Below are 14,444 nucleotides of genomic sequence, written 5' to 3' on the forward strand. Positions count from 1 at the left end.
TTATATTAGTGGACTCTGTTCCCCAACTCATTGCTGTCATCGTTGGATGACAAAACCACCTCATAGGTCTGTCTGGAGTGAAGCTTCGAGGAGCTTTCTTCTACAAAGCATTTAGCACAGGGCCTGCTGCACACTAATACCCAGTAAATAATGACTATTATTTCCTAACATTCCTTTTTTTGTGGCTGCTTAATCTTCCATTGTGTAGGTGGACTGATGCAATGGGATCGCCAGGTTTTCGGAGGAGCATGATTTCTGGAGGGCCCAGGGTGGGCTGCTTGTAAGGTGTGATCATGGAGGTGTGTGCTGTACATATAAGCCTCTTCAAAATAGCCTTTCCAAGTTTGGCGCATGTGCATGCCCCAAGGACTCCTGCAGCCAGGCGAGGCCCCTGGGGTCTCGCATTACATTAACAAGGATGGCTCCCTGAGTGTCTCTGTGAAGGTCCTGGGGCCACTGAAAGGACATCAGCCCTGCCTCCTCATGACATTGTTTTGCATTGAAAAGGCGGTTGTGGGGAACCCTAGTTGGCATGTATCAGCTCAACTTCCACGGAAGGCAAGGAGCTGTTACTTCCTTTCGGGCAGCTCCCCTTCTGCCCACCCCCCCACTTTCTCCTCCTGTATGCTCAGCCTGCTCGTTCACTGTGAACACTGCAGCTAGTGACGGCTGTTTCATGAGTGCCGCCCCAATAAGAAGGTGTGCATATTCTATCTTTCCCCCTTTGCTTTATTCAGAGTTGTAATAAATAACTTTTCCCTCACCTACCTTTCTCCCCGCTATACCCAAAATCATATAATGTGACTTCTGCATGCAGCTCGGTTCCCTCTTGCGGCTCTCCTGTTTATTTCAAGTGGCTATGGTTTTAGCTTAATTATTAGGAAAAGCAGTCGTTATTTACTGGGGTGTGAGTGTGCACCAGGCCCTGTGCTGTATACTTCGTGGGAGAGAGCTCCTTGAAGCTTCATGCCAGGCAGCCCTGTGAGATGTTTTTGTCATCCCCATTTTACAGAGGGAGAAACCATGGCTAAGTGGGCTTCCAAGGTTACCTAGCTAGGAAGTGGCTGGACCAGAGACTACACCTGCCGAGAACACCCGGACTCCTAAGGCATCTGCCATGTTAAATCATTGCCTGAACGGCTCCATAAGTTCACAGTGGGTCCTGCTCAGAACAAGGTTATTCAGCTTCTCAGGAGTGCAAGGAGAAATTGGAGAGCCTCCGGGGAAGGTCCTGGAAAGTGATTAAGAGGATGAGCGTAAGACTGGTGAGGAGGCTCAGAGGGATAAGAGTGATTTAATCTGGAGAAATAAATTCTAGGGGCTAAATAAATTAATGGCATTCCACTGATGTCTTCATGAGAGTCAATTCAGATATTTTAGAAACAGGAGCCTGTCTGCTAGTTTTATTATACAATATCAAAGGAATGATTTAACTATTATTTTTTTTTAGTGGATACAATAAATATATGCTAAGCAGCCACCATGGCTGAGATTCAGAGAGGACAGACAGGCAAAGACCCCTCTAAGCAAGGGCTCACGCTTTGGTTGTGGGATGGTGGCGGCGATGGAGGGTCATTCTTGTCACTGAAAAATTCTGGGAAGACACCACGTCAGGAGGACAGGGGAGCAAGTGTCGCACGTGGGCTTCTCTGGGAAGGGGACATTTGAGCTGGGATTATAAAGCTGGTGAAGTAGGATCTAGGACAGAGTGGTCCAGGCAGAGGGCACCATGAGGTGGGGACAAGTTTGGCAGATACAAGGAACATAAAGCAGGGGTTAAGGCTAGTGGTTGGAGTGGCCCGCCACCTGCTGGGACAGCCGCATCCCTCAGGGACCTGTGGCAGAGCAGTCACGTGCCTAAGGAGTCCTCCCAGGTGCTGGAAGGCCCGGCCCACAGGAGCTTATTGAGGAGGGGTTGTGAGATGCTGCGGCAGCAGGACTTGGAGCCGGGGAGGCGGGGTGAAGCGGGCCTTCGGGATCTGTAGAGTGTCATGACAGGAAGTGACGGCGGAGGGGATGACAGGGGTGGGGCAGGGGAGAGGAGGAGCTTCAAGCACCACCATCAGATGTTTGGAAAGAAGAATCAACTCTTTCTTTTGTTGTCATTTTACTAAGGGAAGGACATTTTGAGGGCACCTTGCTTAGAAGTTTTAGGCTGATAGTCGGGACATCAATCCTAGGTGATGCTTCGGATCTGTGTGTTTTCTAGGGAGTCAGTCCATGCCTCTCACCTGTTTCTTGGAAGGGAAAGCCCCCCCTTCCCACCTCCCAGCAAAGCAAGGGTGGAGTCTGCTATAGGCCAAGCTCTTCCTACCGCGACTCGTTCTACAAGCAGGGAAACTGAGGTTAGGGAACGGTCCGCAGGAGGTCACACCTCACTGGGTTCTTAGCTGAGTCTAGGGTCTCCTAGTGGCTCAGCCAGGGCTCCCTCCACCATCCAAGCCACCTCACAGCACAGAGAGGCAGAGGTCTGGACAAACAATGATTCCATCCCTCCTTCCTGTACAAAAAAGGAGGGTCCTTGCTACTGAGAGATCAGGTCTCACAATGGGTGGCCTCAGCTCCGGCCACATGGGGCCTCCTCTGGCCAGCCTGACAGGCTGTTCTCAATATTCAAGTGCCTATGAAATGCAAGCAGGATCCAGGTGTGACTGGAACTGAAATTAGGTGGCAGTGAGGTATGTGTGTTGATCTATTTTGGGGTACAGATCACCAAGGTATGGGGCCCGTGGGAAGGTGGTAAGCTCCTCTGGAAGATGTTCCCTAAATATTTTTTCAGTAAGCCCTGAATTATGCTCTATCAGACCAATCTGAACAGAAATCTGTTTTGGCAATTCCTCCATGTCCCTTTTAAAGCAGGCATCGGAGTATGAGAGTGACTCAAAGTGAAACAAATATGTCTTTTCTGTTCTGGCTCTCTGCACTTCAGGCACACTTTGATGGGTCAGCCTCTGAAGGTCAGCTAGAGGAGACAAGAGAAAAAGGAAGTTCCTAAAAAAAGCTTGTATTAGGAAGACAAAACCTTGATGTTTCTAAAAGTGTGGATTGGTAAAATGGAGACTTCCTTTCAGACATTTTCAAACAAAATAAAAAAACTTTATAATGACCTTTTATGCAGCCTGGTGAGCAGATGCAGAAAATGGTGAGACGCTGCAATGCTGATGCCCCCACCCAGGAGCTGAATGCCTTGTGGCGGGAGCTTAGACAGCGTTTACAGCCATGGTCCTGGGGGCATCTTTACTTGTGTGCTATGCTGTGCTTTCAGCCAAACCTAAACTGATAGAACTGGGATGGAGAAATGTCTTCTCAACTGAACTTACGCCACTAGAGTTTTTAGATGTACTTTTTTGTGTTGAGGCAGTAGTTTGTCTCAAGGAGGCCTCTGCTTAAAGAAATACATGTTATTTGGGAAATGTGATTATAGGCCACCAAGAATCACACTATCAAGTTGGTTGGCTGATTGAGTGTTTGGCAAAGATATGAGGGAATGGGCCATATGACAAATAAGTTTTAATAAGTTAAGGAAGGGAAGGAAAATCCAGAGGTTGGGGAGCTTCCTGGGATAGGTGCTTTTGCAGTGACGAGCCCAGAGGGTGGCCACCGGGGCACTGGAGACCAAGCTAGTCTCCTGGTCTAGCCCTACTGGGATGGGTCAAAGTACTGTCTTTGCACACAGCTTAGTTCCCTGCGAAAGAACATGGAAGCTTGGAGGTAGACAGTGTGATTAAAGCTTCCGGAATGTTGTTTGAGCCCTAAGGAGTGTGGCTTTAGGTCTTACATGTTCAAGTGGCAGAGTTCAGGTCTCCTGCTAGGCGGCTGTCCGTCAGGCATGGGCTTGTAAAACACAGAGAATTCAGTCACCTTCAAAATGGAACCCCTTCCTCCCAGGAAGAGACTGTGATCCTCAAGTGAGTCTTGGAGAGGAGCTATCCCTGCCTCTCCATTCTTAGCCTCGCCACACACGCAGTAGAACTGGCACGACTGAATCAGCAAAGCACATTCTGGAAGTCAATGTTTACAACTTGAGGGTGAATTCACCTCTTGGAAGGGATAGTTTCTCTCACTGTCAGAGCTTATGTGGTTTTCACTGGTTGCATATTTAGTTTTAGTGCCCTGGCCACAAAGTGTGGGAAAAATATATTAGAGTCTTGCGAATCAGCCACTCCTGGAAAACTCTAGGTATCACTGGTGTTGTAGTAAGAAATAATGAGAGGACAATAGAAACCAGATTCTTGTTGAGTGTTTACTGTAGCCTGGACAGGTGAGTAAACTGCCGCTCAGAGCTTTACTGCTTGTCCAATATAGGGACAGACGGAACTGAGGCTTGAACTCAGGTCCATCTGGCAATAAAATCAAACCACAGTGCTGCTACCCCATGCCTGATAGGAGCAGACTTCAGCACGCTGGTAGCTCTGGTGGGGGTGAAACATAGTGCTTGGTTTAGAAATGGGCATCTGAGCTTTTGGGGAAGGCTCTTTCTTGCTAGATGTGAAGCTGTGATCAGAGTACAAGATGCTGAGGGCTGCCACACGTGGAGAGAGTGGCCCTAGAGGGGGCGGAGCCCAGAGACAGGGAGAGTGAGGTGGCCCGGGCGCCACGCCATGCCTAGGGCCCTGGGCTCAGTCACACCTGATTACCCCAGGATATTCAGTTGCCTAAGCCAATACATTCTCTCCCTCTTTTGATTAAGTTATTTTGGGTTGGGTTTTCTGTCACTTGTCATCCAAAGGAAATTGACTTAGATGGGCAGTAAAGGTGAGGAAGGACTGGATGACAATAAAGGAAAAGCAGCTGCAGGTTCAATGGCATGCTTGATAGCACATTTTCCTTTTGCAGTCAATTTTCTACATTTTCTAAGTCATCAATCGTTATCGACGCAACTTCAGAATGAGTGACTGAGTGAATGGCCGTGGAGGCAGAGTACTGGGGAGTAAGAGAACGTAAGAGCAGCTGGTGAAAGGTCCCATGGGTGCAACACCACCTGGGCCAGAGCTGTGTTTTCGATCTCAATGTTTGGAAATGCGACGTAGTAGAACAAATCATTATAACTTTAACTCACATAATGAGGATGCAGTACAATACAGGATGAGCAAATAAATGCAATGCCTGTAAGTTATTTGATGGGTTCCTTTGATAATCAGCAGTGGTCTAGCTTGAATTCTTTCTGAATGTTTAGGCTCAATTATCATTGCGGGAGTGATTTTACCATTATAATTGAACTTGGTTTGGTTTGGAAGCTTTAGTACAAAAAAACTGGTCTTCAGAAGGCAGAAAACAATATGCACATTTCAATAAGTATTTTCAGTATATGAGTTTTCCTTGGTCCATTTTCAAATTCAAATGAATTGTTATACTTCCTTACTCAGCCAAATTTGGAATGAATGAATGAGTGAAAGAATGAATGAATAGCAAAGTTACAAAATTAGGACCGAAAACTCAACCCAAATTGGTTAAACTACGGGAGTAGTAGCCTTGTAAAACAGAAATCCAGAAGCCCAGATGTGAGGTTAGTATTGTTCCAGAGGGTGGAAGCGTCCTCCAAGACCGTTTCTCCCAGTTCCGCAGGTTTTCTTCCCAGAACAGCCCCTTTGTCTGCAGCCTTCACACAGCAGTCCCAGAAGGCCAGCTGCTCTTGGGCAGCGGAAAACCTACAGACACCTCACCAAGGCAGGTACAGAGACGGCCGACAAGCACACAGACAGAGGCTCCACGTCCGGTGACATCAGGGAAATGCAAATTGGTGCACGAGACACCGCTGCACACCTGTTGGGGTGGCCAAAATCCAGAGCGCTGATGGCACCAAATCCTGGTGAGGATGTGGAGCACCAGGAACGTTCACTCACCGCTGGTGGGAACACGAAATGACGCAGCCACTCTGACAGGTGGTTTGGTGGTTTCGTACAAAACTAAACATACTCTTACCATGGGATTCAGCAATCAGGCTCCTTGGTATTTATCCCAAGGAATTGAATGCTTACGTCCACACAATAACCTGCACTCAGATGTTGATAGCTACTTTATTCATAACTGCCAAAACTTGGAAGCAACCGAGATGCCCTTCAGTGGTGAATGGAGAACAAACTGTGGTACATCCGACAACAGACTATTTTTCTGCCCTAAAGAGAAGAGCTGTCAAGCCATATGAAAAGACAATGGAGGAAGTTTGAATGCATATTACTAAGGGAAAGAAGCCAATCGGAAAAAGCCACATACTCTAAGATTCCAACAAATGACCTAGAAAAGGTGAAACTATGGAGACAGTGAGAAGAACATTGATTGCCAGGGATTAGCTTGGAGGAGAGATAATGCGAGGGGTACAAGGAACTTTTAGGGCAGTGAAACTCCTTGGTAAGGTAATAGTGGATCCATGCTGTTGTATATTTGTCCAAACCCATTGAATGTATAACACCCAGGGTGACCCTTAGTGTGAGCTGCGGACTTTGTGTGATAATGATCTGTCAGTGTGGGTTCATTGATTATAATACAGGTACCCTGGCGGAGGAGGTGGGGCACGTATAGGGGCAAAAGGTATATGGCAAATAAATATATGTTATCTTCCTTTCAAATTTGCTGTGACCCTAGAGCTGTTCTAAAAAATAGTCTTTAAAAAAAGGATAGCTGCAAAGTGCCAGGCTTTACCATCATTGCAGGGCGCTTTCCAGGCTGAGAGAGGGTCTCTGGCACTAGCTTTTGCAGATCTTGGGTTTTGGCATCAAACAGACCTGGGGTTGAGTTCTGGCTGTGCCACTTTCAGTCCACATTGATGGTGGAGATTCTGAGCCTCAGTTTTCTGTTCTGCAAAATGGGACTAAAAACATCACCCACTTCATAGGGTTAATGTAAAGATTGGAAAAGGTAAAGCACTTAATATAATGACTGGTACCTAGTAAGCACTCAATTCGTATTGGCTGCTTTATTCTTTTTTGTTCCCTAGAGAAATACTATACTTGGAGAATCTCTGGTTTTATTCAGTGTACACCACTGAACAGCTCCTAAAGATTCATACTCAACTTCTGCATCTTTTTTTTATTCACCATCCCTTTACTTTTTATAGGACATTTTGAATTCCCTGTGGAAGCAAGGGCCATAGTAACGAGCTTTCAGCTTCATTTTGCTTCTGAGATGATCATTAATGGAGTTATTTTGATACTTTTTCTTTTACAAGACAGCCTTAAGCTGTAACTGCAAATGCTTTTTCAGAATTCCCTGATTTATATTTCTGTTCAGTTGAACTCTTGTGTCTTTGTCTTCATATGTTTTTGATGAAGGGATGATGTTGCCTTTAGATGTTCTCAGCCATCCTGGGCACATTAAAATCCACCCGACGGCTCTCATCAAGTGGAACACAAGAAGGGAAAATCCGAGCAAAAGACAGCCAGGCTCTGCTTGCTGAGACACATGTGCACCTGCTAAGGGACTGGTATTAGAAAACTTACAAAGTCAGCCCCTGATTATAAAGATTCTTCCTTTAGGAGAAAAGAAAAAAATGCAAAAGAAAAAAAACACATTTACTTCAAAGAACTCCTGTTTTGATTGAGTGGAGAAAAAGTAGCCTCATTGCTTTGATCCTTTCACTGCGAGAAACAACATGAAGAGAAAAGAGAAAATAAGGCTCACAATGTGGGCTTTCGTTGAGAGCACCATTAGGAGTGTTTGCTGGCCGAGGCCGACCCCCATCACAGCTCTGGAGGTTTGGGGGGCCCTGTCAGCTGCTTCCACCTAGAAGACCAGGCAGCTGACTGGGCCACACTCCTTTTCAAGTGAAGGCTCAGGGACCGTAAGTCTCAAATGCCCTTAACCTTTGAGGAATTCAGGCTCTAGAAATAAACTTGGGTTTTTTTTTTTTTTTAAGGCTTTGGTTTGTTTACCTTTGGTAAACACTGTCTGATTATTTTTTCCCCTTGAAGAGAAAAGCTCTTAAAAAAGCTGATGAAAAGGCTTTCTGCACATTAGCTTCTTCAAAGCAACATTGTGATGAGTTAAGTGCAAACAAATCAGGATCAGATGAATTACATTTTCCCTTTAAAATTCAGAATCGTACAGATTTAAGGTGGTGGGAAAAGTGTTTTGCAAAGAGCTCTTCAAATCTAGGATAGTGACTGGCAGTCAGTAAACTCAGAGTATGGACAGAATTTGCCTTCCTGTATTTTCTGGAACAATACATCTCAACTGGGGTGCATGGCCTCAGTCCTTTACAGGTAGACGGTCACATTTCAATGGACGCATGAAGTCAAGTTGTTCCACCCTGAGGAAATCCCCTGCACAACAACACTGACCGGATGGAATATGAAACTGTGTGGACCGCGACTGCCCGCTACAAAAAGGGAGAAGGTACACTTTAATAGTAAACTGGCACCAAAGAAAGACTGTGTAATATGGTGACTGAGTGCGGTATTTGCTTCATATTGAAGTGTGTGCTAAGGGCAGGAAACAGTTTTATACAAACAGCTCTGCTGTAAGTTCCAAGGTTTCATGGCTAGCTGGGTGCCCCTTGCCTAGTCCTAGATCAGCACAGGAACAAATTATTAACCGTCACAAGGAGGGAAGGAAGAACGAACAAAGGCATGGCAGCCCTGTCCCACGGGTGCAAAGGGTGATTATATTAGGATCCTCCAGAGAAACAACCTATAGGACATATATATATAATGTTGTATTTATATAATTATAAAATGAGGTTTATTATAGTCATTGGCTCATGCAATTATGGAAGCTGAGAAATCTCCCAGTCTGCCTTCCATAAGCTGAAGACCCAGGGAAGCTGGCGGTGTGATGCCGTCTGGGACTGAAGGCCTGAGAACCAGGGTAGCTGACTGTGCGAATCCTAGCGCGAGGGAGGACAAGGTCAGATGAGGGGGGCCTCAGCTCAAGCGGCGAGGCAGAATAAGAGGACCAATTCCTCCTTCCTCCACTGCTGGTTCTATTCAGGGCCTCGACAGCTCGGAGGAAGCCCACTCCATGGGGGAGAGGGATCTTCTGTGTCCTCCAGTAGGAATAAATGCTCATCGCACCTGGAAACACCCTCACAGACACACTTGGAAATAAGGCTTTATCTGGACACTCCAGGGCCAATTAGTTGACACATAAAATTAACCATCATGGTGACCAAGACATGAGGCCCTGCCATCAGGCCTAGTCAAAATGAGGCCAGAAAACTGAAAGGCTCAGAACCCTTACTTTGAGCAAGAGTAATCCTGTGTTTTCTAGTCTTTTCCTGTGATCCAGGCATTTCCTTGTTTTGCCCCTCCTCCTGGCCTGGAAGCTCACCGAGGGTAGAGTGCACGTCTGCTCGGCTTTTCCTCCTGGAGTGACAGGTACACGCTGTGTGACGCTAAATGATTCTGAACGCATGAGGGAGTGCAGGCTACCATTTACCTTCATCATCATTTTGCTCCGTCTTCACTGATTTGATTTTACGTCGGGATAGTGTCGTGCCGATTGTCAGCTCCTTTCCGGGGCGTGGTCCTGCTGATGGCACGCATTCGTGCTCTCCGATGCGGTTAGGATTCACCGAGTGCTCTGAATTGGCCCCTTTTGTAGCCCCCACCACTGTTTCTCTTGGCTTTCCAGGTACATGTAGGCATGGCCAGTGCTAGGTGTAGAGCGGAAATGTGTCAGAAAACAAAAGCCAATGTTTATTAGTTAAATTGTTTAGCAAAAATAAATATTTCAAACAGTATCTAATGAAAAAAAAGGGGCTGAAGTTAGATGGGATCTGCTTTGACACTATTGTGGCCAGTGCTCCAATTTTTAAATATCCCATTAATTTCCTATTGCTCCTAATAAGATAACAAAGACCTGTCCATATAAAGATGGTGAGAGCAGCCTTCCCATCCCACCGATGTCAGTGCAAAGAAAGGTGTCTTTTGCTGCGACAGATCCTGTCTTTGAAAAGAGCTACAACAGATGCCTTTATCTCATCATTTCTGATTCTTTCTCAGTTTTCAGAACCATGTCTCTCTATTCTCTCTGGTTTCTTCTGTCAGAAGCATAAAGTGGAGATTCATGGGCCCTGGGGTTAGCTCTTTATTTTCAGGAAACTCTTATGGGTAAACTTTGGGTTAATTAATTCAAATATTTTAACGGCTTACTCAGAGAAGGAGCTGTTGTAAGCTTGGCCTGAAATGAGCAATGTTTTGGACCTTTTTAAAATTTGTTTTTAATTTACTCTTTTCATTTTCATCTTAAATCTGTGGTACTTTTTGAAGGAAAAATTACCCTGGAACCATGCCCTCATCACCACCGAAGTGTGGACTTCTTCTATTTGTATTATTACTTAAACATGTATTGTAGAAAGGAGGTACAAACCTCATATTCTTCCTGTTCTTACAAAATGATAAAAGAAGAAACAAATTTATGGGTTACATTAAAATCAAACACGGAAACCAATAAAATTCAAATCAGCATGAATGTGAAAGACAATGTGCTTTTTCAGATAAGATGTTGACCGCCTTGACTTCTGGGAGCTCCTTTGGCACAAAGGCAGCACTTTGGTGTCTCGTGCATCTTGGTTCTTGACTCCCTAGCTCTCGACAAAGTAGTGCTCGTTGACTGCCAAGGGAAATATCAACACCCACGCAGGCTTGGGCTTTGGCACCGCCTTGTGGAGTCTGGCCAACCAGGTGATACAGAATTTGCTCATATTAACATTCTTTCATTGTCAACATGAAAACCCTGAATTAAAGACTTCCCATTAGAAAGTTCATGGTATCCATAAATTCATCCCAGTAACCACCAGTAGATATGGATTTAGTGTGAAACTACTTAACTCAAGCTTCCACTGAAAAGGTTTTGATTTTAACACAGTCAACGTAAGCATTTTTAGAATGATTTTTTACTTGTATAAGGACCTCATTGCATTTACTTATAGTTTACCAAATGGGGAATGAGTGTTTCAATAGGAACATAAAGACCCTCCAAAGGAATTCAAGGTCTCCTTTCCTAATTTTCCCCTTCTAAATAATCAGTATAGGGGTGGTTATGGTGCAGTCACAAGCAGCCCCCAAAGTACAGTGGCTTCACTTAACAAAGTGCATTTCTCCAGTGCTGGATGGGAGTGCGCCTGTGCTCACTGTGGTCACTTAAGGACTCAGGCTGATGGAGGTTGGACCTTGACGCGTGCTCTCACCATCTCCCTGGCTAGGGAAGAGGGTACTAATGCATGCTTGGCTCTCTAAATGTCAACTTAGAAGTGACGTATGTTGACAGACCTTTGATCACAGAAAGTTCTGTGGCCATCGTGGTTTCAAAGAAGAGCAGTCCAACCGTGTGCTCACAGAGGGGAGAGCTGGAATGTTTGTGAGCAGCCCTAATACCCACTACCTCTCCCTTCACCATCCCTCATCCTTACAGATGCAGGGCCTGCAGGGGCAAGTACTGCCTCTGAAGTATCGGCTAGGTTGTCTGGCTTTGTTAGCTGAGGGTGCCCCTGCCGTCTTAGAGAGCAAACGGGTAATGCAGAATGAGCAGGGGTTGATTTGTTTGTTGTGTCCCTAAATCAAGCACCCCCGAAGCCTGAATTACCTCGGGACCTCTTGTAATGGGCGATAATGAATCTCCTTGCTGTTCAAACCAGTTTCAGCCAGGTTTTCTGACACTTGCTTCCAGAAACATTCCACTGGATACATCCTTGTGTTTAAGGATTGTTGCCTTTATCCCAAGAAGAGCAATGTTTTGGAATTTGGGTGCAGAGGGCATAATTCTGAGAAAAAGGTTAGGAATGAGAACTGCTACACTCCTCACCAACACCATCCAAAATATCCTAAGGTTGCTATTTTTAGAAAATGTATAAAGTGAAATTCTTTATACATGATCCCAACGGAGTTAACACACAGGGAAGAAAAGACTGCTGAAGGATCCTATGTGAAATTCTTGCTCTTAGGTAGGGAAATTATTGCCAGGATTTAACTGTTTGGTCTGCTTTTTTATTCTTCAGTACTGCCTGAATTTTCAGTAATGAACATACCTTACTTCTATAATTAGACATCAAAAGCATTAACTCTGTTTCACACCTAAATTTATACTACCTATTGCAAAAGAAGCTACTTTTATTTTTTAAAATATAATAGTCGAAAGAAAAATGAAATGTAAGGAGTATATCTAACATGTCTATTAGAAAAGAGAAACATTTCTAGTCTTTATGCCCTGTATCCAGACAGTCAAGGATTTGTCATTGGTCATATAATAGAATAAAATATCTTGAGAGCATGAGTATGCCCTGTTTTCATTCTAAATCCTCAATTTATATAATAGTTACTCTTGCTCATTTTGAAGTCCCATTATGTAAAATAGAGACACATGGAAATTTTGAGACCCTCAGGAGATATCATTTAGCATCTTTGGAAAACATAATATTTAATTATCATAGCATGAGGTACTTTTAATGGCACATTCCAGCATCGCGATTGAAAACTGATTTCTGAGAGGAAAATTAAGTGGTATTTCCACTCGCATGCCTTATTTAAATACAAACTACATGCATAATTGTCTTTGATCCTCACTGCCACTTAAAAATAAAATATAAAAGTTAAAATACTAAATACTCAAGAGGTTTTTTTTCCTCCATAACTAGAGTCACCCAAAAAGTAATAATTACCAAGTACCCCCGAAGGGCTCATGTACCCCTAAAGGGTTTGGAAACCCTGTTTTCTGACTAGTATCTACTTCAGGATACAAATTCCAAATCTAATCATTCTGCTATCAGAGTGATTTGAAATAAGCTTTATGCCAGGATGGAAGATGGTATCATTTCTGTTAGTTACCTTTAAACATAAAATTTGCATTTTTCAATCTCTGCTCAACTATGCACTATTTCCTTTTTCTTCTAAAAAGTAATACATTGACCTTATTCCTCTCCTTTCTAGCACTTTAGTTAGTGTTCAGTCTCCAGTGACTGGTGTTTTGATTTGACCAACATGAGTTTATTCCCACTAACTCGAGGCTCCCTTAGGGCAGAGATCACCTCATCGTTGGTTTCTGGGCCTAACACAGTGCCTGACATGTGTAAGGTGCTTAATAAATGATTTCAAAATAAGAAATGAGTGAGTGAAGCAAATTTTTGGACAGGTTAGATGCCAGTACATCAGGATGAAATTTAATGTTCAAAATATAAAGTCAGTGTTTACTCATGTTTATTCCAAGTGTTTTCTTACAGAGAATAGAGGTGGTATTTCACAGCTGACACCACTAGAGGAGGCACCCAGAACGGGGAGGGGTTCAGGTGGGGGGCAGGGAGAAGAGAACGGGGTAACTGTTTCCAGTGCCGTGTGGTTAAATGAGAACTTACCCCACTATTGTGGCAGATTTCATGGGATTGTTTGTGTGGAAAATTGATGACATCAAACCCTGTTCCCCTTTCTTACTTTGTCACCTGATGAAAGCAAGTCTTTCTTCTGTGAGAAAAGAGATAACCATGGACATAGATTACAATGAGGAATGAGAATGTAGTCAAGATATGGGGTGTCTTGTGGTAGTATTTTTGTTTCATTTAATGGAGCAATGCAGGTATTGGATTAGGAAATTGAAAAGTCTATACGTTTTGAACCTTTCATATATGCAAAAAGTATTGCTAACTAAAATGCTAATCCATTTGTCTCAAAGAATATCACATTTGTATCAACGAAGATATGGATACAAATGGTCATATATAGAAGACATCCATTTTGTACAGAAAAACCATTGGTTAATATTTTCCTACATACTCACCTACTCTTTGTTTATATTATTTTAATGTCTGCCTACTGTCTCATGTCCGGACATACCATATCCAAATCTTCAATTGTTATGACATTTTACTTTTTCCTTCTCTTTGCTGTGATAAGTCATGCTCAGATGACCATCTCTCACATGAACCTCAACATAAAGCCATATTCCAGGGTACGTCCTCCAGACAGATTCCCAGAAATAGCGTTACAGGGACCTCCACTTCCAACGTCCAGCTTTGCAGGCCTTCTGTGAACTCGATATTCTGCAAGGGTGTTGGCTTAGCGCGGTTCTGAGACCGGAGAACAAGCAGAAGACATGAGGTGTCCAGCTCATGGCCCTGCCCTGAATCACTGGCGGGACTCAGCAAGGGCGACTGCAGATGTGCCCGAGGCCGGGGGCATCGGCATCTGCCCAGATGTGCGGGTTGTGAGGAAGACGGCTGTGTTTGCAAAGACAGGGAGGGATTTCTTGCCCGGACCCCAGCGTGGGAGAACCCTGAGGGGAACCCAGGTGAAGCCCGCGTCAGCAGCTCACCTTTAAATATTGGACTTGGAAGGCGGTCAGTCTGCAAGCCACAAGGGAGGAAGTATAAATAAAACATGTCTCTTGCAAAGAGGGCAGAGCTGCCTTTTGCCAAGTGCACTGTAATTGCTTCTGGTTAATTATTTCAGTGCCGAGCTGGGAGCACCATAAGGCACACATTTACATCCACAGCGTGAATAAAAATAATGCCACTCCTTGGA

Source organism: Manis javanica, chromosome 3 (genome assembly GCF_040802235.1).
Source record: "Manis javanica isolate MJ-LG chromosome 3, MJ_LKY, whole genome shotgun sequence".
Lineage (NCBI taxonomy): Eukaryota > Metazoa > Chordata > Mammalia > Pholidota > Manidae > Manis > Manis javanica.